The sequence below is a fragment of the Pleurodeles waltl genome, chromosome 6 (genome assembly GCF_031143425.1).
Source record: "Pleurodeles waltl isolate 20211129_DDA chromosome 6, aPleWal1.hap1.20221129, whole genome shotgun sequence".
Classification (NCBI taxonomy): domain Eukaryota; kingdom Metazoa; phylum Chordata; class Amphibia; order Caudata; family Salamandridae; genus Pleurodeles; species Pleurodeles waltl.
This window is the reverse complement of record NC_090445.1, coordinates 158,935,922-158,963,273: the sequence shown is the minus strand read 5'-3', so window position 1 is coordinate 158,963,273 and position 27,352 is coordinate 158,935,922.

The window sequence follows — 27,352 nt, the reverse complement described above, 5'->3', positions numbered from 1 at the left end:
ATGCTTTGGTGATGGATGTCCATGCAGGGCTGGGAGGGCTGTCCATGCATTGGTATAGCATGCAGGGCATGGCATTGGGGTTAGTCATATGTGTAGGTGCACTGTGTGGGATGGAGTGGAGTGATTGGAATGAGGGTGAGGGTGTGAGGTGGCATGCAGGTATGGGGTGGTAATTAGTAAATGTTGACTCACCAGTGTCCAGTCCTCCGGCAACTCCAGTGAGTACCTCAGGATGCAGTAATGCCAAGACTTGCTCCTCCCATGCTGTGAGCTGTGGGGGAGGATGTGGGGGTCCACCGCCTGTCCTCTCTATGGATAGCTGGTGCCTTGCTGCCACGGAACGTACCTTCCCCGTGGGTCGTTCCAACTCTTTCTGATATCGTCCCTTGTACGTGAATGTTGTCTCACATAGTTCACCCTGTCCACGATTCTCCGCCATAGCTCCATCTTCCTGGCAATGGATAGTTGCTGTACTTGTGCTCCAAACAGCTGTGGCTCTACCCTGACAATTTCCTCCACCATGACCCGCAACTCCTCATCTGTGAAACGGGGTGCCTTTGTGGGGACATGGGTGTTGTGTGGTGCGTGTAAGTGTGTGGATGTTGGGTACTGTGGTTGGGTGTGCAAAGTGGGGTACGTGAGGGATGTATGGGTGTGTGTGTCTAGTTGTCGCAGGGGTCTTGATGTCAGTCTGGTGGCAATAATTTGTGGTTGTGGGTGTGTGTTTTATAATGCTGTGGGTGGGTGGGTGTGGTGTGTGTATGAGTGTCAGGTGTGTGTATTTAGTATTGGCCAATGTTGTGTAGTTTAGTATTTGGGTGTCCATTCTGAGCGCGCCACTGTGTACCGCCAATGGTTTACCGCCATTGAATATCCACCGTGTTGATTAGTGGGTCATGATGTGGTGGGCGTTGTTTTGTTGGCATAAACGGTACGGGTGTTGGTACCACCACTTTAGCACTGACCTTTGGGCTGGTGGATTTGTGTATGTGGCAGTATTCTGGCGGATTGGTGTGTGTGTGTCACAATATGGTGAATTGATAACCGCCAGCGCGGTGGTATGTTGGCGGCCGTCACCGCGGAGGGAAGTATGATTTACAGCCAATGTCATGATGAGGGCCTTAATCTCTTCAGGAAACTCCTTGTGCGCAAAAAATCGAAACACAGCTTGCCGGAAACAAGGCACAGCCTGCCTTGGAATGAGAAAATCGACGCACAGCCGAACCGGAACAACGCAGCCTGACTTCCCAAGTGAAGATTCGACGCAGCGCCTGCCTTGCAACCGGAAATTCGACGCAGAGCCCTACCGGATCAATGCACAGCCAAACTGGAATGACGCAGCCCGACTTCCTGAGTGAACGATCGATGCAGCGCCTGCTGTGCAACTGAAATTCAACGCATCGTAAAACTAGATCGACACAATGCCTGTGACTTCGTCCCGCACGCCCAGAATTTCCACACATTGTCTCTGGGCATCAAAAAGATCCCTGCATCACAGTGAGGAACCAAGACTGTATGCCGGAAATCGACGCAAAGCCCCTTGCAGCAGTGGAAAGAAACAACACATTGTCTGTGCCGTGCTGGAAGTTCCAACGCACACCCTATTATTCCACACATCTCCTCCTCTGCGGTCTCAGTGCATGTAATTTTTGATGCAAATCAGGTACTTTGTGCGAATAAGAGACAACTTTTGATTTCTAAGATTTAAGACTCTTTTTTTAAACTTGCAAAGTGATATCTCAACTTGTGCTTATTGAATCTTTTATCGTTTTGACCTTAACTTAACCAGTTAAATAGCATATGTTTTTCTAAACCTGTGTGGTGTATTTTTGTGGTGTTTTCACAGTATTACTGTATGATTAATTGCACAAATACTTTACACATTGCCTTCCAAGTTAAGCCTGATTGCTCAGTGCCAAGCTACCAGAGGATGGGCACAGGATAATTTGGACTGTGTGTGATTTACCCTGACTAGGATTATGGTCCCTATTTGGGCAAAGGGGAATACCTCCGCCAACTAGAGACCCCTCTTCTAACACAGAATATATCAGCAGTTAGGAAAGCACAAACTATGCCTATTGTTTTGTACTTCTGAAGTGTGACGGAAGCAAAGATTTTAATATGATCAAAATGAATCAAAAAACTTGGTGATGCGCAAAGGAAATATATGCTGAAACCTCATTCCTACACATTACTGGTTGTGTGCTATCAGTAAAACTGCATGTCTGTGCAAATTGTTGCCATTTCAATGGAAAATGTGCTATTTGTGAATAGTAGTGCACTAATAATCCATGCTTTAGTAATATATTTACCAGTGTGCTCCAAAGTGCACCATTGGCTACATATCACACGCTTACCATTCTGCTACTGAATGGGCATGGCTCTTTTGCAACACTTTTTCTTTGAGTGATGCTGGAATTGTTCACAATACCCATGACTTCTGTGCTGTAAGATTGATTGCAGTGCCCACACTTTGAAAATTGTTTCAGCACCACTGATCCTGAAGATCTGTTGCCAGGGCTGAACAAGCCAGTTCTCTGACTGACTCTGATTTTCCATGCCTGGCCTGACTGTTCCTTGGAGCCCATATGTATGGAGCCCGATGTGCCCACCAGGCAGCTTGGTTGCCCTGACAATAGAGTAATTGTGTGTGTGTTGGCATTACTTTTGAGTGCCTTCCCTGCAAACAGGATATCTGCCAATGATGGGAAGCAGGAGCTAGCTGGATTGTTACTCAATGGCTCATGGTGGAAGGTTACGTAAGGCTACTCCTATTTTATTTTGTTGAGATGCAAAAGTATGCACCCAGTTTTACATTACTTTTTGGCCGTGAACAGCCTCGGTATTTTTTGGGATCAGCTGGCTACACTGGCTGGTCCCCATAGAGTGAGGTTGTGTGCTTCGGGCTTTAATTCATTTGTGGAAAAAAACTTCTCTAGAAGTGTTCGAAACTGGGGTCTTTTTGTTACTACATTGTTTTGAGTGGGGTTCCTCTTTTTCCTAAATGTCCCCTTTGTTTGAGGTGCCCTAAAACTAGAGCCAACGCCATACAAGAGGCTTTTTCCTCTGGGCTCTAACCAGGAAGAGCTGTGGTCACAGAAAATAACCTGGAAATCATCTAACAAATGTCAAATCACTTTACTGTAAAGGCTTGGACATTTACAGAAGATCACGGTCAGTCTTAATGGTTGTTATGGCTGCTGGGACTAGAGAAATGACAAAGGATCTGGATTCTGCTAGTTTCATGGCTGCACAGCAGCAAGCCCAAGCAGTGACTTTCTTCTAAACCTTGGATCATGGGATTGAGTTACACAGTCTCGTTTATTTACACCAATGTCTAATTTGATCCCTGTATCGTGCCCAGCTGGCAGAACAGAGTGTGGACTAAAAAACACCAACCAAGAATAGTAACTGTTTAGGATATGAAATTGATTGTCCAACTTATGCCTGATTAGCTCGATAACTATTTTTTCTGTCCTGGAGAAAATGTCCTCAAATCGACTGTGATTGTTCCTTAATTATGGGAGAAGAATTTCTGACTCGCGTACTGGCCACAGTTAACAGGTCTGATCCCCGGAGGGAGTCCAGTGTGTAGTGCTAGGATGACCAGATCAGCAGATGCGTCCACATTTTAGCCAGCATTTTCTCATAACTATTCACTTTGTTTGGTTATTGCCTAAAGCAATTCTAGGATCGGGATGCGTTCTTTGGATGTCCTTCAAAGCCCCTGTTACTCATTGCCATATGAAAACACTTTTTTTCCCAGGCACCTCTCCAATTTTAGCATGAGGTTATGCAACCGCCTGGCATTAATAATTCGCTTTTTGATACACAGACGGCTACACAGCTTTCTCATGCAGACCTCATGACATTCTGAGATCCGCACTCTCAAAATATGTTTTCTTTAAATCTGTTTAACGTGCTCCTGTTTTTTTTTTTTTAATCAAAAAGGGTAATATTTCAATCTGCATCAGATTAAGCCATTGGTCCTAAAACACGATGCAATTTGTTCTATTTATTTTGAAAACTAAAACCCAGATTCATTCAAGGAAGAGAGGAGATATATTATCATTAAAAAATGTACAGTTTTTCAATTTGAATTTCACTTGCCGGAGCCCTGACACTGTTTAGTAGAATACCAGGCTAGAAACGTTGCCTGGCCATGTGAGCTCTTCAAGAACCTGAGACACACTGAACAACAGCCTCTGTTTATCCCAGGCATGTAAACAAGAGCACGTGGGTACTTGCACTATTTGGGTCGTCCATAAGTGGCCCTATAACAAGAAAAAATGCAGCTCCCTGGTAAGCAGTATTATTCGCTCACTGGTATGTGATGCCTGGATAGCAAAGAATAACACAAATAAATATTTCCCACCCAGTAGAGTGAGAAATATAGCAAAGCATTTCTTGTACCTTGCCATTTCTGGAAGGTGCTTCACAGATTTCTACTGGAGCTCCAGAGGCAACTAGGGTGGCCTTGTGGTGGTCTTCCAAATATGTGTGGCCTCTGTGGGACTGTAGTGGGAATTATCTTTCACCGGGTTGGACACGAACAGCCTGCCAGAAGATACTATCTTTTTACACAGTATGGCTCCTAAAGTGAAGATAAAATGCTGGGATCCTCCTCAAACGCAAAGCAATGACAATTTTTAGAGGCCTAACAGATTTTAATAACATTGCAAGTCACACAGAAAACAACAGAAATGCATTACTTTACATTTTCCTCTAAAACACTGATATGGATTCTCGTTGAAAGACTTCGCGTGAAGCCTCATAAAAAGTAGGCCACTGAGAAATGTAAGGAATATTTTGCACTCTTCTTTCAAAATCGGGTTCTTGCGGTCATGCATGCTGTTTAAACTCCTGCTGTAAGACGGACAATAACAGAAGGTGTTTTCCTTGTATTTCCTTTATTCATTTATTTATTTAACTCTTTGAATAGAAGCGCTTCACACGGAGTAGTGCGATAAGGTGGTTTACACAGGGCCACAGTGATCTGTGGCAATGTGTGCTCAATGTGCCAGCTTCGTGGCTAGAACTGGCAAAGCCAGGCACATGTTTCTGTAGATAGTAATTGTTGAAGGGTTTTACGGCAGGTAGCGCGCTTCTCGGTAACCCAAGGTTAGTGTTTCATCCAGTGGTGATTCGTTATCATTGATTAATGGGATTAGTATTGTGCTCCCAGGAAACCTTTCAGTGCACTCCCCCATTTTCTTTGTGGTAATTGAAGTAAATATGTGTTTGGTGTGATCAGTAGTGTGAATTCAAGTAAACTGGCGACGGATGAGCTGATAGGCTAGAGATGATTAGATTCTGTTAGATTGCTAGACATGGATACACAGAAGGTGAGATTGTGATTTATGTATGGCCAGTTTGCATAAATGTAGCAGCCAGTAAGGCAGACTGACATGCCACAGCGCAGCTTGTGCTCAGGGATAGTGAGACTTGTAGAAGATGAAGGGTAAAGAGAGGGTCATTCAATAGAAATTAAAGGACAAAGAGCCACCGATAGATTTAACTCGAGGCCTATTGTCCTGCAGGCTTTTTTAGGAATAGAGTGGGAGGAGACTTTTTGAGGTAGCACGCAATCTGAGGTTGTAGAACCTCTGTCATAGACACAATAAACACATGGCAAAGTGATGCTTTCAAGTCAAGTCAATGAAGTCTTTATTCGAAATTTCATCATAAAAGACATGCTATGCGTCATAATACTTATAAAATTATCAGTGCTAACGATTAAAACAATAAATACAATATTTCATAAGAGCTACTAATGCTTCGTTTGTTAAATATTTTAACATATTAAAAAAGGAAGTACATTACTTCAAAAACTCAGTTCTAAAGTTCAAGATAATTTACTTATCTAAAACATGTAACTGTTTTAGTAGTTCAGAACGAATTATCCATGCCCACCCCAGGAATTTGGCCACCCCTATTGCTATAGTAGGTGAAAGATCAGTTTTAAGGATCCTACAAGCAGTCTCGGCCGATTGTGTGCCCAGACTTTTGCATAGGGGTACCAACCACTTCTTCCTTGGGGCAGCATATAATGGACAGACAAAGAACAAATGACTCACATTTTCCCGCATTTCAGTACACAATGGGCATTTATCTGGGCCTCCAGTGCCCCAGGTTGAGGTTAAACACCTTAATGGTATTGAGCCCACTCTAACTTGGTGATATAATTTGCGGTCCATAGGTTTTGTAATAACATCCCAATACATTTCAATAGCAGAGACATCTTTCACGTGTACAAATGTTGTTGTAAGGGAACTACCTATAAGGGATGAGTGTCTTATACCTACCACCCATTCCCAATATAGTCGTTTCAGCTCTTTTTTTGAAGGAAAAGTAGCTGAGTCTGGGTTGTGCCAAAGGGCACCTAGACCCATGTCGCAAAGGGTGGTTCTAACACCCTTAAACCAACCAATCTTGTCGGATCCAAGGGTGTCCCTTACCTCGAGGCATGCTTTCGCATATAATAACAGCTCTGGGGTAGACCACAACCTCCGCCAGAAGGCCAAGGCCCGAAATCTGGCTTGATCTTCCACCGGTTGGAGCCCAAGGTCATAAAGGAGCGGAATACGTGGGGATGACCTCGGAAGACCAACCGCCCCCCTTATAAATCTGTTTTGGGCCAGCATCAGTCGGTCCAGATTGATATAACCCCAAAGCTCTGCCCCATACAAGACTGATGGAAGAATTTTTGACCCATAGATTTCCATAAGTGGGGACATCGGGCGGGTAAATGATCTTTTATATTCCTTAAGAAGGGCACCGCCTAATTGAACATGTTTAAGTGCTTGGATATCAATCTGGGGTTTCCAACTAAAATTATCACTAAAATGCACACCCAGATATGTAAATACATTAGTTTGCTCAAGAATAGCACCACCCATTTTAACCCTTGCCACAGTTTGTGTTCGACCTCTTAGTACCATGAATTTTGTTTTAGAAACATTTACTTCAAGCTCATGCTCGTCACAAAATAACTCAAATCTGAGTAGGGCCTGCTGGAGCCCTTGCCTTGTCTTTGATAATAACAAGGTATCATCCGCGAACATGAGCAATGGTACTTTCATTCCCGCTATCTGGGGAGCATCCGTGGGATGTGTTGCAAAATATTTAGTAACCCCGTTAATAAACAGGGAAAACAAAGTGGGAGCCAGGACACATCCTTGTCTAACACCTTTCAAAACATGGAACCTGTCCGTAACCTCGCCAGGCTTACCCCAGCGGACTTGGGCATAAGTGTATGCATGAAGATTCATTAAGAGTCGCACTAGAGCCCTGGGCATTCCCTGTTCCAGTATGCAATCCCATAATTTAGCCCTAGGGACCAGGTCGAATGCAGATCTTAGATCCACAAAAGCTGCATACAGCTTGCCCTTACCCAAAAAAACTGTTTTCCAATATAAAAGGGCAAAACGAAAGGCTTGATCAAGGGTGCTTACATGAGGTCTAAAACCCGCCTGCAACGGAGTCAAAATATCTGAATCTGTTATCCATTCCTGTATCCTCCCTAAAATGAGGCGTGCTATGATTTTTTGGATCGCATCAATAAGGCTGATAGGCCGGTAATTTGAGGGTACTGAGCGATCGCCTTTCTTGTATATGGGAAGGATTTCTGCCCCATACCATGAGTCAGGAATTTTAGCGCCTGCTGCAACTGCATTCACCAGGTGGAATATATAAGGTACCCACAGGTCCTGGTCTTCCAAAAAAATGTCAGCTGGAATACCATCTGGGCCAGGGGCCCTCCCTTTGGGAATGTTTTGCAGGCAATTGATAACTTCAGTAGCTGAGAATATTAACGGCTCGACGGGCTCAAGACAGTAGGGTATAGTCACTTCTACTGTATGACACTTAAACTGATCCTCAAAAAATTTTACCCACTGATGATTAGAGACAGATGCTGGACTATAGTGGGCGTTCTGCGAGATGCCCCATTTTATGAGGTACCAAAACTGTTGCATATTGCGTTTACCACAGGCTTCTGACAGCATAAGCCAGCGTTCCTCGTCCCACTTTTGTTTTGCTTTGCGTTTTGCCACATTATAGAGTTTTCTACAAGATCTAATCTGGCTATGATTTTTGTTTTTAATAGCCTCAAAGAGAACTCTTTTTGTCTTGCTACACTCTTTATCGAACCAGGTAGTGGATGAGTATTTCTTGGTCCTAGGTTGTTTAGGAATAAATTTGATGAACAACTTTTTAAGTTCCTGAAACAAGTCAGAATGGGTACGTATAAGTTCGCTGTTAATCTCGTCCTGTGAGCCACAATTGTTTAAAAGCTCCACAGAACTAGACACTAAAGTTCTTATCGCCCTGCGGGCCCCAGCGTCCACAGCTATTTTGGGCCAGCGTACCCTGCGCGTATCATTGCTCACAATGACCTCTTTTTCTGTTATATTAGGACCACTGCCCTCATACCTCTGAAAGCTGGAATCCCTTAAGGTCAAAACCAGCGGGTCATAATCGCTCTCTGGGCGTTCCGTAACTAGCATATCTACAACTGCAAACCACTGCCTCACATCGACCAAAATATAGTCGATACGACTACTGTGTCTGCCGTTGTTGAACGTATGCCTGCCCTTCCTATCTGACTTGACCCTTCCGTTAACAGCTCTTAGACCCATATCCAGGCATAGCCCCTTGATATAGGTGGCTGAGCTCGACCACTTAGCAATCGGAGGTATCTCGAGTTGGGGAATACCCCAAGATAGATCCTCATCCTCAGTGAGCGGGCCGTCCTCAATACCCAAAGGCTCAAAACAAGTATTAAAATCCCCCATCACAATCTTGTGGCCTTCGGTCGTTGTTCCTGATAGAATGTCATCCAACAGGATGAGGGTCGGAGAAACCCTTCCTCCCTGGCAGCCCCTGACATAAATATTGACCAACAGGATGTTTATACCTTGGTTGGACTTTATCTTTAAGGCAATTATGTCTGGACTATCAATTGTCACTTCTTCAACTCTTACACCCGCACTTTGGCGGACCCAAATTGTAAGACCTCCAACAGGACGCCCTTTCTGGCCTCTAATTGCTGGCTTGCTAAAATTCAGATACCCCACCCGAAATATCGGTGTGATAGCCCATGTTTCCTGGAATGCAATTATATCGCCCTGATCTATGAAGTCCCTCCAATCAGGAATACACTGGCTGGACTCCAGACCGGCTATATTCCAGGATATATACCTTGGTAACATATCAACAGGCTCAGCTAAAGCAGAGGGTGAGTCTGTACTAAAATTAGGTAATGCAGACAATGTACCAACAGGGGTAGTATCAGGATTATTACTTTGATCTGTGGCAATAGCCTTCCAACTTATATCATCTATATGGGGGGTTTTCAATAAAGTAAAATTAACTATTTCTTCTCTACCGATGAGTCAATCATTCTCATCTAGGCAGGATAACAGCCCATATCTCCCGGCAGTAATCAAGGGTTCAATGCTTTCTGGTGCGAACCAGCCCCTGGGAGGGTTAATGACATTTTTGTTAATCTGGGAAGGCACCTTCACCTCGGGATACACCATAGGATAAAAATCTGGTAGTTCCCACGTGACTATTGGTCCATCTGCAAGTTGCGGGCACCAGCCTCTCAAAAATGGAACCACATTAGTACTCCTGAAATTAACTATTACCAGATCACCTGGGAAATCTTTAATCATGTGGCCAAGCCAACCCACCCTTCTCACATTTAAGATTTTACCATCAATAATAGGGGGGAGGGGTCTATTCTTAGTAAGCCAGAAGGCTACTTTGTTTTTTAAGTCATTGTAACCTTCTTTTTTACCTGAACTAAGTTCTGGAACTCCTGACAATATAAATACAAATGGAGCGGCCTCCGGTGGGAGATCAATCCTAACATTATAATTATTGTTGTGCTCTCTTACTTCCTTATGGACTTGAGTTGGTTGAGGCCTACCCTCTAGGGACCCTCGAATCACTATGGGTTCCCTAGGTATAGTGGGCTCCGCCTCCGCCTCCAAACTTGTTACGTTACATGGGGCTTTATGTCTTAAACTGCTGCCCGCGAGTATTGCCTGCTCAACACAATTTCCAGATGGTAAATCTAGAGGTACCGTTAGTACATCTGCTGGTGTCGATGTTGCTGGTGTCGATGTTGCTTGTACCCTCAGACTATGAACCTCTTGGGTAAGTACTTCAATTTTCAGCAATAATGTGCTTAAAATTTCAGCCATTTTTGACGCTAACTTATCCTCTACTGTTGCCAGTATATTTTCTATATACTGCCTGTTATGACAGCAACCCACTGGCTTATCAGATCCCCCGTGTAATCCCTTTGTTTTAATAGTATGGGTTTTTGCATCGAGGGGCTTTCGAGAATTTCTGACCTTCCCCACTCCTCTTTTGCCCATCGACTTTCTACAAGCCCTAACTGCTCTTGCTGGTTGTGGGGGAGTCACTGCCATAACCACGGGGCTAAATGGGCTCTCGCCAATTATACCCGTTGAGTCTAGGGGATTAGAATGTATCTGTGCCTCAGTTAGTATCATATCCTTGTCAATGTTGGCACCCAGATCCTCAAAAGTAGACACTGTATGTGGGGAGGAACTAGGGTATGTCTGAGTGGGGGAACCTCCTTTCCCTAGGGAGACTCTACGATCGCTATTAATCTTTTTAACCACCTTAACCAGGTAGTTATCAAGCATAGTAGCCCCTAGATTTTTAGCGGAGTTATTACAGTTAGCCATCATAGGTTGGTTGCAGTAAGTACCACCAGCTATAATTCAGCAATACAAAACACAAAACCGCGTAATCAAGATGTAATACAGCTAATTTACAGTTTAGGCAGAGTCCCGTGCCCAGTCCAGTCTCTTCAGGCCTCAGAGGGCCACAGAGGGCCCACCCTTTGCCCGACGCCGCCCGCGCGTGTCCCGCGGTGCGGTGTACCTTGTTGCAATTTAAGGGCCCGGGTCCGGGGGGCGTAATAGCACTTTCGCGCCACTTGGCGCACAAGAAACCCAGAGGATTCTGGGTATTGTAGTCTTCCCAGGGTGTTTTAGCAGACAGCCTACAACGGCGGTGGCCGCTAGTTACGGTGGTCCGAACCGGCAGCCCTGTGTCCTGTCTCAGGTGCTCGGGGACGGTCTCAGGTGCCCGGTCTCTCTCTCTGGTGCCCGGGGTCAGTCTCTCTCTGGTACCCGAGGTCAGATTGTGGTGCCTGGAGGTCAGTCTCTGGTGGCCGGGATCAGTCTCTGGTGCCCTGTGGCCTGTGGCCGGGGTCAGTCTCCGGGGCCTCTCTCTCTCTGGTGCCCTGTGGCCGGGGTCAGTCTCTGGCGCCCTGGGTCAGTCTGTGATGAGGGGTCAGTCTCTGGGACCTCTCTCTGGTGCCACAGTCAGTCTCCGGTGCTCGGGTCGCTGCTCCTCCTGCTGCTCCTCGGGTCCCTCTAGGTGATGGAGTGTGTGGTGGGGTCTAATATAGCACACAGAGGGTCTACGAGTCAGCGGTCTCTCCGGGGGCGCTCTCGGCTCTCCTCCAAGGATCTCAGCCCGCCCAGGAGCCGACAGGGTGTCAGAGGGGCCTACCGGGGGTCGGGTCGGGTCGCCTCCCCGAGGTTTCTGCCTGTCACCGGCGTCGTCCCTCAGCCTCAGCCTGTCTCTGGGACCTGAGGGCCTCTGCCTCTCCTGGGCTCACCCCCTCGGCCGCTCTATGTGCCCCCGGGGTCAACCCTCAGTCTGTCTCAGGAGCCCCCGTGGTCGCCCCACAGCTGTCTCCGAGGGGATCGTCCCTAGGCGCTCTCCCGCGGGCCCGGGTGTGCGACGCAGCAGAGGCGCGCGGGAGGGTCTCGCACTGGGGAGCGCCGTCAATCACAGCTCCCGCGTCAATCCCAATCAAAATTAAATAATATCTGTTCAGGTGCTTAACGTCTCAGAATGTCCTTAAATAATAATGTCAATTAAAGTGCCTGGTGACTTTTATAGGGCCCAGCGAGTCCAGCCTGCCCCACCTTTCCTCCCCTCCTCTTACTTGCTTTTCATTTGTGACCAGGGAGACCGTCGTTAGTTATAGTGCTCCCCCGCTGACTGCTCCAGTTGCCGGGGGGGGAGGACGCGCTCGATAGACCCCACGACCTAGTGGTTGCAGAGACACACCGCTTCCTGTCCGGTCCTCGGGGCCCTGTGCCGTTAGAGTCGGCTCCGCCAATTACTCCGATCTCTCAGGTGGAGAAAAGCCAGGGGCTTGATGCTGGGGGAGCGGCTTATCCTCAGCCGCTCCGCGGCTCCGCGCACCACACTCTGCACCACACTCTGCTCTCTGACGGCGTCCGGGGTGGGCGGGGCAAGGCTTGTGAGAGAAATTATAACTGAAGCTTGCCACCAGGGTCACATTGACAAGTGATGCTTTCTTACCGGAAAGATGTTTGCTAGACCACTCCAGGTATCCGTTTCAACGGGTGCACCACATAACAGCGGGACGCGCCACATCCTTAGAAAGGGACACCTTGAGTCTTTAAGGTTGTAGGTTCGCTTTGCCATGTATTTATGTTTATGATACGATTTGACTGATGTTTTACAAACTTCTAATGATTCTACTCCCTGCTTTCTGTGGGTTATGTAGACACAAGGGTTGATGGTTGTCGCCTGTGCTTGTTGTTGCATCTTTTGATGTTCCGTTTGGCCCGGGATGGTGTTGAACAGTTTATCCTTTGATAGGTTACTTAACCTCTGATGAGACACACATGTATAGAATATACTTGTGTACAACACTGTGGGGTGAGTAGGACATATGAAGGAATGTTGCATCCTGGTGGCCACATCAGGGACATGCTGCGGCCACTCCGGGAACATCTTTTGTAGTCGGTGAGGTGGGAGGTACATGCGATGTATGGAACTGAATTGGATACATTTCAGTTGTGCGTTACGGGACATTTGTTTAACCTGTTTGAATCTCCCATTGTTTGTCAGACGGGACGGTGCCTAGGCATTCCTCCTACCTGGGTTTACCCAACAATGAGAGAGCGACATCCACGGTCTGCCACACTGTGTAGAGACCCATAACTGCTCTACGGCCCAATCCATGGGTCAGCACACATTGCAGCTGCTGATGCAGGGCTGGGTATTCTGGTCTGCCCTCCAATTATGTCTGAGTTCCAGTACTAGGGCATTGTACTTCAAAAACTGGCCAACAGTTAGGCCATTGACATCCTGCAAGTCCTGGAAGGAGCACAGAGTGTAATCATGATATATGTCCCCCAGGGTCCATTATTCTGCCTCTCACCATGGCCCTGGATCATGGGCCCCCCGCAGGGCCCTCAGACTGGGCAAAAAACAAATTGGGAGCTCTGGAGCATTTGGTGGCGTCACACGCTGCGGCTGCATGTATCTGTTTCAACAATTCTTGTCAACCCTTGCCAGTTGGTTCAGGCCTCGGGTGGGCCGCAAGGGGTCACCAACCAGTCAAGCAATTTTATTTTTCCCAACTCTTCATCAGCTGCTGCACCCTCCCCCTTCATATCACCAGCTAACCAGTGCATTGGCAACTGCAGCTGCGCTGCTACGAAATAACACTCCAGATCAGGCACTCCCAGGGCATCCTCCAACCGTGGCCACTGCAATGTACGGATAAATACTCGCATGCTCCTCCCCATATAAAGTCTGAAATCAAGCTCCGCAAGTCTCTAAAATAAGCCCTTGCGGGCAACACAGGTACTGCTGTGAAACATAAATAGAGCAGCCGTGGGAGTATCAACATCTTTGCAATGGGTGTACAACCCATGGGCAACAGGGACAGGCATAAGTATGCACTCCAAGGTAGCGAAATGTGTCAAGCTGCCAGTCACTTGCAATTTGTTTCGTGCCTGCGCGCTCCAGCTTTCGCTGGGGATGAATGCAAGATTTCCCCCAGTTCACCCGAAGGCCCGCCATGTCTCCAAATGCATCCAACACAGCAACGAGGGCCGGGGGCTTCCTTTCTCGGCACCGCATGTACACTAGGATGTCATCCACATAAAGCGAGACAACGTGCCAATGGGTCCCATTGCTATACCTCACCTTGAGCCCTCTGCCTGCAGTAGAGCAGCCAGTGGCTCCATAACTAGCAAAACAATCACCGAAGCCCAAGGACACTGCCTCTAGGAACCACTCAGAACCCTCGACCACACCCATGATCTGGCAGAGCCTACATATATTAGAGGAAGTAGCTCTGTTGCGGATAAATCCACATTGGTCAGAATGCACCAGAGTCTGGAGCAGCTGTAGTAACCTGTGCGCAAGGGCCTTATTCAAGATTTTATAGTCAATACTAGGCATCAACAATGGACGGTAAGAACTCAAGTCCAGGGGATTATCACCAGATTTGGGCGGCTTCACTACCAGGTCTTCCTGTGGGTAGTCAGGTAGCTTGCCCCGCCGGTGTGCTTCCCAGTATACTACCAGTCACTTGGGCGCAAGGGTTGCCCGGTATGTCACGTAATATTTGATGGGGAACCTGAACCTTATTCCGGATCATCTGGCCAATGGCGGAAAGGATTTCCTCCAACTGCAGGGGCTCCTCAAGCTCATGAAATTGTAAAGGGCTCAGGCTAGGACGGGCAGTCCTTGCTATTTAAGTGTGGAGGCAATCAGGGGCGGGATCGGCTGGGGAGGAGTACAGCTATTCCGTAGTACTGTGCACAAATCTCACAGATATCAGCTTGGTGAGGGCCGCCTTGTAGTCGATAATGTGAAGCTGGTGCATTCTGTCCCTAAGCTGCCCTGTAAGATCTCACAACTGTGCGTGGGCCTCAAACTCAGTCATCACCTCCTGCTCAAGTACTCGCACTTGAGGTTTAGTGCTAGCACACTGTGGAGGAAGGCATCCTACTCCCCTATGAGGTCTTTATACAATGGCCTTTCATAACTACCTTCATGGCATCCCACTCCACACCCCTAGTCTCGGCAGAGCCATTGTTCTCCTCAACGTAGTTTTGCATGTGGGCGGCAATAGTGTTTGCATACACTGGATCTAGCAGTGCCTCTGTCCACAGTCACCAGGCCAGAATTGGGGCCCTATCCTATCCCCACTGGAATATCACCTTAAATGGACTGTGATCTGAGGTCTTCGGCATAAGCATTCTGAGCTATGTAACCGGGGTGAAAAATCTGTGTTGCAAAAGAAATAATCAAGCCTGGTGTGTACCCGATGGCCCGGAGCATAACAGGAGAATTCTGTCTCACCTGGGTGTCTTAAGCACCAGATATCTTGGAGCTGTGTTGTGGATGTCCACTGTTGAAACTGTTTGGTCACCTGTAGTTTCTGTATCCCAGGCAACTGGTGCTGGTCCCAGTACTCAATAACAAACATTAGTGGTGTGATGAGAAACTTTCTTACTACTCTGTAAACATCTGGCGAGCTCTACCTTTTCAACATCAGAAGCTCACTAAGGCCCATATTTATACTTTTTTAGTGCCATGTTTGTGTAATTTTTTATGCAAAAGCGGTGCAAACTTACTAAATATAGGGCCTGATTTATACTTTTTTAGCGTTGCATTTGTGTCATTTTTTTGACGCACAAGAGGTGTAAACTTACAAAATATAATTTAATTTTGTACGTTTGTGTCGCGTCAAAAAATGATGCAAATACGGCACTAAAAAAGTATAAATCAGGCCCATAATTGTATTTTCTAAATTTGCGCTGCTTTGGAGTAAAAAAAATGACGCTAATGCGGTGCAAAAAAAAGTATAAATATGGCCCTAAGTCTCTAAATCCACGCAATTCATGTAGTTGTACAGCGATGACCCACCAAAAGGTCATGTTTGCATGCCCACCCTTTGCTAACAGATACTCATGAGCATCAATCACATTCCACAGTTTGTCCACGGTTAGAACCCAGCGCAAAGCTGCCAAGCCAGAGCCTCACCTAAGGGCAGGTGGCACCGCCACACCACCCAGCCGCCCCGGTTCCCTTGTGAATGACAGCATATATATCACACGGGTATCTGTGGCATTATCTGCCGCTGCGGTTATACTTGTAGCTATGACACCGGCAGCTGGCAGCAGTGGACAGTGCCATGATCCCGTGGCACGACGCCCAAATGCTCGACCTCCGGGTAAACATTCCGAACCCGATACTGCTGCTCCCCGTCTACCCTTCAGTAGAGGCAGAGGCGGGACAGCTTCGCTAATCCTTTGTGCAAACGCTTGGACTGAAATAAAACGTGTTAGGGCTGGTGGTAACCCGAGCGAACAGGACACGCTGCTCACTGGGGGGGCTGGGAGAGTACAGTCTTTCACAGACTGAAAGAACAGCGGTTCAAAGCACTGGAGTCGAGCCAGAACGGTTACATAGAGAAACTAACTGTAGGGCTCTCACACACCCACCCAGTGGAGGAACGCGAGTGCCCCGGGCCTGAAATTAATCAAGAGAATGTACCATCTACCCGTTTGTTGGCACACTCACACCTATGGTATAGTGGAATCCTGGTAGCCCGGGTCCTGGTGGGACTGCACCTGCTGCACTATTGATCGCTACACACCCGGACCCACCCGCGCAGTTGTTCACATGGCATGTTTTTCACATCATCCTTGGATAGGCCTGGCACACGGGCAGGCCAAACCGCGCATGTCTCATCGACGCCCGTGCCCTCCGAACGTGGTTACTATCGGGACATAATTTTACTGGCATGACTGATATTCCTATGTCAAAGCAGTTAAAACAGTATTGTGCAAATCAGGTAAAGCTGAAACATTTCCGTTAGAAATAAGAAATTATTTCAAATGTGTTTTAAAATTATTTCAGCAGTAAAAAGAGATCTGCCCTGTTAAAAAAACTAAAGTACAGTATTTTTACACAATCAGTAAATACGTTGCGAACACGTTGCCGAGTTTTATCCGGTGCGGTAATTAGCATTCCAAGCATCCGCCCGCTCACAGTGGGGATCGGAGACTTTTGGTGCTGACGTTCTACTGCGCCTTCTTTGCTGAAACAAGGGGTGATGAAATGCAGGTTCAAACTACACACGGGCATGACATTGGGTTGCATTAAACTGTATTATAGGAAGCTAACATCAAGAAGTAACCAGGGTTTGTGACTACAGCTGGGTGGTAATGGAAATCCACCAATGTTTGCATAGTGTACTGAGTTCAGATGGGATTTCCCCGAGGACACTAGTTCTGTGGTGGAGAAATTTACCTTGGTGGATCCTTCCCCACGTGTATCATTTGCTCCAGTAGTGCAAGGGTTTTACAGTGACTCTAAGCCCTCTCTACTTTATGTCACTTGCCATGATGCCTTGTGAGGCTACCTCAACAAATGCAAGCTGAAAAAGAGCATCCTCTGGACCAACAATGTCTTGCCTTTGTGCTTTCTGATGCTGGCAGGGGTGCATCTTCGCAGCTCTAGCTTAAGAACCTTCTCCTAATGATAATACTAACTTGTTTTTAAATGAGCACATGCTGTTTGTTCAATGTGACAAAAGCAAATCGACTAAAAATGCAGATTACAAAGATAAACGTTCAAAAATATGGAACATATTTGGCCCATCCACCAGAACCCGACACCAACAAACCAACAATCACCAACTGGACCCTCCCTCATCACCGAAGATGCACTGAAGACAATGAAGTCCACACACTCCGGGGCCCCCACGGACCCAAGCCCCCACAACATCTTCAACAGAGCCGCTGACATCATCGCCCCCAAGCTCCGCCTCAACATCAACTGCTCCCTAGCTGATGCCTCATTCCCCAACGACTGGAAGCACACCAAGATCAACCCCCTCCTCAAAAAACCCTCAGCAGACCCCACTGACCTAAAGAATTTCAGGCCCATCTCCCTGCTCCCATTTTCAGCGAAAGTCATTGAGAAAGCAATCAACAGCCAACTCGCCACTTTTGTCGAAGACCACAACATCCTCGACGCTTCCCAATACGGATTCAGAAAAAACCATAGCACCGAAATGGCCCTCCTGGCCACAACAGACGACATCTGCTCCCTGCTGGACATGGGAGAAAAGGCAGCACTCATCCTGCTAGACCTCTCGGCGGCCTTCGACACAGTCCCCCACAACACCCTGATATGCAGACTTCATGAAGCCGACAACAGAGACAAGGCCCTCGTCTGGATCCAATTCTTCCTCTCAGGCAGAACTCAAAGAGTGAGACTCGCCCCTTTCCTCTTGGACCCAACACCTACTGCCTGCAGAGGCCCCCAGGGGTCCTCCCTCAGCCCCACGCTGTTTAACATCTACGTGGCCCCACTGGCCGAAATCGTCAGAAGCCACGGAATCAACATCGTCTCCTACACTGACGACACCCAACTCATACTCACCCTATCCAACGAACCCAACACAGCTAGACACAATTTTTGCGAAGGCATTGGAGCAATCTCCAACTGGATGAAAAACAGCTGCCTTCAACTCAACACGAACAAGACAGAAGTACTCATCATGGGCCCTTAACCCAACGCGCCGAACAACTCCAGGTGGCCACCCATCCTCTGATGCCAGCCCACCCCCACGAACCATGCCAGTAACCTCAGGATCATCCCAGACTCCAAACTCAACATGGACCGCCAAATCAACTCAGTCACATCCACCTGCTTCCGCATCCTCCGCCTCCTACGCAAGACCTTCAAATGGATCCCCCTCGAACACAGAAACACCGTCACACACACCCTCATTACCAGCAGACTGGACTACGGCAACGCCCTCTACGCCGTGATCAACAATAAACTCACCCGTAAACTACAGAATATACAGAAAGACACCGCCAGACTGGTCATCGACCTGCCTCGCCACTGCCACATCTCTCAACACCGGCGCATACTACACTGGCTTCCCATAGAGAAAAGTATCACCTTCAAGAGCCTCACCTATGCACACAATTCCCTCCACAACACCGGACCAGCCTACCTGAACAGGCAACTCAACCTCCATATACCCCACAGGACCCTACGCTCAGCCCAGCTCTCTCTCGCAGATGTACCCCGCATCAAGAAAACTAGAACAGGGGGATGATCTTTCTCCCACCTCGCAGCCACAGCCTGGAACGCCCTTCCGCTCCACCTCAGACGAACTACCCCCCTCCTCAACTTCAAGAAGGAGCTGAAGACATGGCTTTTCGAAGAACCACCTCACTGATGGACGCTACACGCCCCCCTCAGCGCCTTGAGACCCTTTGTGGGTGAGTAGTTGCGATTAGTAAACACTTGATTGATTGATTGATTGAACATGTAGATTATCAAGGTGCTAAATTATCAGCCATGTAAAACAATCACAAAATTAGCCAAAGGTGTTGTCCACCTACTGTAGAAGTGGGTGCCTGTCAATGTTAATGAAGGCAAATATTTGTGTACTATTTTCAACAAACATTTTTGTCAATTGTTTCTGTAGTCTCTATGTTTACAGGCATCCATTGTGCTCAAACAACAGGTTTCACTTTTACCTAGTTCGATGATGCTCTTTTATTATAAACTTGAAAGTACAACTGGAAGCTAAAACTGTGCCCTGAAACTGTGACCTATATTTCTGCAACAGTTGCATAAACTTGCTGAACTCCCCTTTTTGCTTAAAAGAAGAGGTGGTCAAGGAGAGTGGAAGGATTCCAACTCTTCATGCAATGGGTACATTCATCTCTGGGGTCGGACGAGGACAGAAAATAGGCCTGGGCAGCAAATTCAAAAGCGGCCCTTGTTAGTGAATTAGAAAGTTAAAAAAGTGGGCCAAATTTGCAAATTGGGTCAGTTCTGAACTTGTAAAAGACATGCTGGGGTCTACTTACAAAATGCTCATGCAACATAATGCAGCAACCAACAATGATAATAGGAGAGAGTACATGGCATTCTACTCCTTTCTCCCTAGTGCTGGTTCACACTCAGGTTGCTGAACACCATGCACACACCTTTGCACCATAACAAACGGAGTCTGTGAGAGTCTAGTGTTTTTTTTGGACTGAAAAGGTATCCTTTCCGTACAAAATGCAAAGCGTAGACTAACTTTAAAACTTTTCCTACTTTGTATTATGTGTGCTGTACAGTGCAGCACACCTGCAAAGTTGGAAAAGGAAAAAAAAAGAAAAACAAATCTCCTTGATAGTGCCTTTCAAAAGGGCAATATTTTTTAATGCTAAACCCAGTCTACTTTTTATAGTAGTTTGGGTTTTGCATCAAATTGCCCATGTATCGCTCAATGACCCCCCCCCCCCGGTGCTAAGTAATACAAAGCAGCCTTAGGCCCTGCTTTGTGCTACTTTCAAGTGAATTTCCAGAGCAAAACAGGGCTTCCAATGCAAACTAAATTAGAAAAAAAGATTCTACGTCAATTTGCATTATTTTTGTGGCACAAACACGGCACAAAATCATAGTAAATATACTGCTGTATACGTGTTTTTCAAGGTATGGAAGACTGCATGGATTTTAGCTTGCAGCAGACAATGTTTGTTTTAATATCAGGGAAATGAACAGTAAAAACAGGCCCAGCAGACCATAAAACAAGCCCATAAACTGACCTGTCAGACCAGCCCATCAGGCTCTGCTCGATTGCCCACTGGACCAGTCTGACACTGTTAATCACTCGGACAAGTTGTGCAGCACCATTTGCTGCTATCGGGTGAAATTTGAACACATCGAAATCTTCAAACTTTGGTAATATAAGTGAATTTGGAGTTTTTTCAAATTTTATTTGCCCATGATTACGAAGCAGTGCCATATATTTTCATAATGCAAGAGTGGTGCAGTTAGAATTCTTCATCTCAAAGTCTGAAAAAAGATTATTGCAGTCCAACTGGCCAACCCTTCCTCCCAGTGGAAACATGACCGTCTCTGGTATCTCCAGGTGTGTCATGACAAGTGTGAATAATTTATCCAGTCTTCTTGATTGCTGTACGTTCTAACACTTGTAGCCCTGGGGGGAGGGAAAATAATGAAAAACATAAAGTACTTCCCTGCGGCCAACCTCCTTCATGGTCCTCTGCTCCCAGCAGTCCATGTGCCACATTGAACAGGCTCCCAATCCAGATGCTGCTCTCATGCTAGTAATGCTATTACGCAGCATGAGAGAAGTGCCAGGATTGGTCTGAGCGGGCTGGTTTGACGCTCGCTCAGGGACAGAGAGCCTATGCCTTTTCTCCACTCAGCTGTGCAACACATCTCAAGTTGGAGAAATCTAAGTGCACGTCAGTTTGGCCTTCCATAGACAGCCGGCCAAACCGACATGCACACTTGCAGTGCCCACCACTTCTCCTCCATGCTGTTGTCTGTAGAGAATGGTCCCACCCATACTTGGCACAAACTTGGCTCAATCAGTGAAAAATAAAATAACAACATTGTTTTATTGTCATTTTATTTTTAATCTGCTGGCTCTCAGCAGTAGGGCGATGCTCCTCTGCCATAACAGAGGAGCCGCCGGTGGTTCCCACACATTCTGTTTTGAGTCCTTCCCATTCTTTCACACTTCTGAATTCATTACCCCATTGTTCCTACACTGTCACTTTTCAGCCACTCTAGCTCGCCCAACAGAATTCTCTATTAGAATTCCTAACTCTGATCTTTCTAGTGCTCGACTCTTTCCCTCACCACAGATAAACTAATGGTCCAAATCAGGGCCTCAACAGAGGCCTCAAGGTCATACGTTATAGGGTGAGATTTGAAAGGTGTGGAGCTAAATTCCCAGGTACCAAACCATGTTAAAGCAGTAATGTTGGAACAATTTTCTAAGTGGGGGTGCTGCCATCAATATTACATCACTGAAGACATAGGGATTGTTACTTCAGATTTGTTGAAAAATCCACTTCCACCAACTGTGACCATAAAGAAACATTTCATTTGATTTGGAAACAAGGGTTACGTCAGCTGCGGTTTCTTTGTGGGGGCGCTGGGGCATTGCTCCCTGTTTGTTTGCCCCATAAAAGGTTTTTGTACTGTTGAATCCGTCCTTTTTTTCTGCTGCAGCACGCGGCATGCCTGGGCAAAGAAGTTGCATTATGGGGGGGGTTGAGAGGGCTCTGCTCCAAACCTGCTTATTGATTGGCAGGTGTCGAGTTTCCTTGGGGTGAAGTGCGCATGTCTGTTTGGACGGGTGCCTTGCTCCAACCAGCCAGCCATGCGCACTTGAACCCTCGCCAGGCTCTGCAATGTAGGAGCCCAGGGGATTGTTACCACAGGCCCCAGTGCTCCAAATGAGCGTTGGCAGCCCCTGACCCAGCCAGCTCTCACGCTGCTGGAGTCAGGGGGTGGGACCAAGCTTGAGGGAGCGAGGTGAGGTCACTTAGCTTGAGGCATGCCGGAGTCAGTCACGATTGGACTGGAGTGGAGCCTGAGCCCTGAGGCAAAAGAAAATGCTGCGACTGCGTGTTCGGATCTGAGAGCAAGACTCAACGATGAGTGTAGGTCCTGAGCTCTCCCCAGCTTGCCCTGGTATCTGTCTATCCTGCAATGTACCTGGACGTACTACTAACCCATAGTTTCCCCCCCTATCCTTGACATCCACGTTCTGCCTTCTTCTGCCCCTTACTGGCGTTCCAGGTCTCCTCGCTGCCGACCAGACGCCTCCCTTTAGCTTCTCATTAGCACACTGTTTTAGACCATAATGTTTTAGTACCACAATTCTCTTCTTCTACATTGGAGCATACAACCCTTGGCGTGTTTCATGTGACAAAATCCCAAATCACAGCGCACATTCGGTGTGACCCTGGACAGATTTCAGTAACCCTGCTGGTTTGTAATATTGTTTAAATATTCATGTGATGGTATATTTTGTAGAATCATCACTCCGTTTTCCTTGTACATAACTGAATCATTTAAATATGTGCACCTTTTAAAATGGGAGCACCTCGTTTCTCTATGTACATTCAAACACTCAACTTGGCCCAGCTGAAAACCGAAACCAGGTGCAAGGAAGCAAGTCTACGAATATTTAAAAAAAATGATCGTGGGCACTTTAATTAGCTGCAGGCGTCTCAGTGCGGACTTCCCCGTGGAAAGCAACGCCCATTGACTCATTCACCGCCTCTTTCTGTTTCCCCTCCAGTGGCAGTAAACTCTGTCAGGCATGGCGCTGCTGGCCTGTCATACTAGACACAAGCATTAAGACCTACGCAGGCAACCTAAAAAGCGTGTGTTGTGTGTGTAGCTGAACACTACAAAATGGAAGTGGTGCATAACGTCTCATTCTGTTGGGTTTCAGTGCTTTAATTTCGTGAATAATACACCGATTTTCCATTTTTTTGCGCCCAGATCCATTTGCAGAGTGGAGGTGGCATCAGGGCACTGAATGAAAGTGACATCTAGCCATGGAGTGATTGCAGAATAGAAATGAGTACTGAAAATCCTCTTTCGTAGTGTGGTGCTAACTTTTGTTTAAATTATGACCGGTAACACGGAGAGCTCTTGGAATTAAACATTCCGAAGAACTGGTGTCCCCACACCGACCCCTGTATGTTTTTTGTAAAGTATTTCCATTGCAACTTTGGATGGAAAACGCCAAACCCGCGATGTTTCAGTTTTACTTCAGGTGGGTCCGGCAATTTCCGTTATCAATTTTATCGGGATTATCGTGGTATTCAGAACAAGGCCGTTAAAAGGAAGCCCTGCTTACTGTTCAAATGGCCATTTAAATTCTGTTTGTTTCATTATTATAAGAGGTATTCAACTTGCGCTCCTTTGATAGGGGCAGAGGCGTTTTATTACATACCAAACAGTGTTTGATGTTGTATCCTAGCAAGGTTAGCTGCTAGAGTTCTGCTAGAGTTCTGGCTGCTAACTTCTAGAGCAGGGATACTCAAAGTACGATCCGGGGGCGCATGCGGCCCTCTTGACCTCTAATTGTTGCCCCTGGTTAATGGCAGCTCTGGGCTGCTGTACACATGACAGAGAAGGAACATTCAGAAAACCATGAAATGCACATAATTTATTTACACATTAACTAAAGTAATAGGAAAGAAGCAAAGATGGTGTCCTAGCCAACTTATCTTTGGGAACACCTTTAGTTTTAAAGACATGATAAACTTCTCTGCAAACTTTAAAAAAGTGTGCTTTATTAAAATGCATGAGTGTTTTTTCCTTAGTACCTCAGGTTATGTCACTGCATTGAGAGACATTTATTAGCAGTGATATTTTTCAAACATGATCTTGTAAACAATCATGCGGCCCAAATCGGAAATCAATGGCATTATTAAAAGAAGAGTAATTTGTCAGGTGTACCTTGTGCATAGTCCTGGTTGTTATATAACTGGAACAACATTATAGTTTATTAAATAAAGCACAAGAAAAGGTATTGTACAGTGCACATCTGGAACTCGTGTATTTCAAGGACTCTCATGTAATAATGAAGAAAAATGAGGCAAACTTAAATTAATCAATTGCCGTGGGTCACACAATTTGGTCAAGTGGGAAGCCAGGACAGATACCAGGCTTTCTGGTTTCACATTTTGCAAGTCAGCCATCAGATGAGTCTCTCTTTTCCTCTTGTGTTTCACATGAGAAGTTTATGCTTTGACTTTACTTCTTGGTGCATGAGAATATAGCATTGGTGGCAGACAGAAGTCACGCAAAGGCTCGGTTTGTTGTCCACATCTGCTTGGCACCCCCCCACCTTTCATCACCCGAACCCTTCCCTGCTGGTTTAGGTGCGGCCCTTGGGCAAGCCACAGAGAGTTCTATGCGACGCCCTAGCCACCGCCTTCCACCGAAAAATCACTGACATCCACAAAAGCTTCAACACCCTTCACACCTCGGACATTCCTACTCCACCCTCTACGAACTCCACCCGCTCCAGCCGACTGACCTCCTGGACCAGCGTCAACGACGATGAAACCCGCAAGATCATGAATTCCATCCACTACGGATCACCATCAGACCCCTGCCCACACCACGTCTTCAACAAAGCAGACAGAACCATCGCACCACACCTACGGAAGGTCATCAACATCTCCTTTGAAACTGCAAGATTCCCGGAAAGCTGGAAAGACGCCGAAATCAACGCCCTTCTCAAAAAACCAAAGGCGGACCCCAAAGACCTGAAGAACTTCCGGCCTATCTCCCTGCTCCCTTTCCCAGTGAAGGTCATTGAGAAAATCGTCAACACACAGCTCACCTCGAAGACAACAACATCCTCGACCCCTCCCAGCCCGGCTTCAGACAAAACCACAGCACCGAAACCGTCCTCCTCGCCGCCACAGACGACATCAGAAGCCACCTCGACAATGGAGAAACATCAGCCCTCATCCTCCTAGACCTATCGGCCTCCTCTGACACTGTCTGTCACCATACTCTGAAAATCCGCCTCCTCGAAGCAGGAATCCAAGAACAGGCCCTCGAATGGACCGCATCTTTCCTCGCCGGCAGAACCCAATGAGTCCGCCTCCCCCAGTTCCAATCCAAGGCCTACAACATCATCTGTGGCGTACCCCAGGGCTCATCCCTCAGCCCGACACTGTTCAACATCTACATGGCCCCCCTCGCACAAGTGGCCCATCAGCACAACCTCAACGTCATCTCCTACGCCGACGACACCCAACTCATCCTCTCCCTCACCAAGGACCCACGCACCGCCAAAACCAACCTCCACGAGGGACTGAAAGCCATCGCCAACTGGATGAGAGGCAGCCGGCTAAAACTGAACTCGGACAGAACAGAGGTTCTCATCCTTGGGCCCACCCCCTCCGCATGGGACGACTCATGGTGGCCGGCCTCGCTGGATCCCCCCGACACCCACCGACAGCGCACAAAACCTCGGCTTCATCCTCGACTCATCCCTCTACATGTCAAAACAGGTCAATGCCGTGTCCTCCTCTTTCTACAACACCCTCCGCATGCTTCGCAGAGTCTACAAATGGGTCCCAACCGAAACAAGAAAAACAGTAACCCAGGCCCTCGTCAGCAGCAGACTAGACTACTGCAACGTCCTGTACACCGACATCCCATCCAAACACATACAGCGCCTCCAACGCATCCAAAACGCCTCCGCCCGACTCATCCTCAACATCCCTCGCCACAACCACATCACCCCCCACCTAAGAGATCTTCACTGGCTCCCCGTCAACAAGAGGATTACCTTCAAGCTCCTCTCCCATGCACACAAAGCACTCCACAACACCGGACCATCCTACCTGAACAGCAGACTCAGCATCCACACCCCCACCCGGAATCTCAGCTCCGCCAACCTCGCCCTCGCCTCCATCCCCCGCATCCGGCGCAGATCCTCCGGCGGCAGATCGTTCTCTTACCTTGCCGCCAAGACCTGGAACACCCTCCCGCCTGACCTGAGACGGACCCAGGACCTGCTTTCCTTCAGAAGGCTCCTCAAGACCTGGCTCTTCGAGCAGTAGCAGCACCCCCCCCACCCCCCCCCCCCAGCGCCTTGAAACCCTCACAGGTATGTAGCGCGCTTTACAAACAGATTGATTGATTGATTGATTGACTGATTTGTGGCCCCGAGGAAATGTTTGTGAGTACCCATGTTCTAGAGTGTAGAATGTTTTCTTGTGAAGGGATTCAGTTGCTGGATGAGACACAGAGAGGATGTGTATGGGGTTGCTTGTTTCCATCTCATAAAGCGAGCTTCAACAACATATTGAATCTAGGATTGTTCCTAAAATCTGTGGACGAGGATGGGATCCACATGTTCATCAAGGTTCTGGATCTAACATGTGGGACTGGAAACAGTTTCAACCCCTGTTCTCGTGCATTTGCTGAGGGCTGTGTCGTATTGCGGAGAGGGAAGAAGCCGATCGAGATTGGTGAAGCTGATCGCTACTGGACCTGCCTCGTTTTGGGGATTTTGAGGCTACAAGTGCATATTTTGGGCATTCTGCCCCTGTGTGGCACGTTGGAGACAGTGTGCGCAACCGCAAGAGGGCAATTGAGGAAACTGGAGCGTCGACGCGGGCGGGCATACTGGCAGTATTCTGGTGCCTGGCAAGCGTTACTGGGAGTGTGGATTGCAAATTAAAGAAGGTAAACGCATGTACTATTTATATTTTAAGAAGTGAACACGCGTGCGCGGTCTGTGTTCATTTGAACTCACCTTTCTGTTGGGAGCCGCAAGAGGAATTACGCGACCCTGGATTCTGTGAAGTCATCAAAGCGTTCCTAGCAACAAAGGGACACTACGACATGACGCATCAGGTACGAGATGCTGGATTCTGTGAAGTCATCGAAGCGTTCCTAGCAACGAAGGGACACTACGGCGTGACGCATCAGGTTCGCGTGGTGTGTGTTCATTGGAACTCAGAGCCGCGTGAAGAACTACGCGACGCTGGATACCCTGGCAGACATCGGACAGTCCTAGCAACGAAAGGACACTACCACGTACTGGGTCAGCGTCGCATGTTGTGCTGACACAGTTTGGCTCCCAGGACAACGCCTAAGACAACGTTTGCACATGCAGCGAGGAGAAAACATT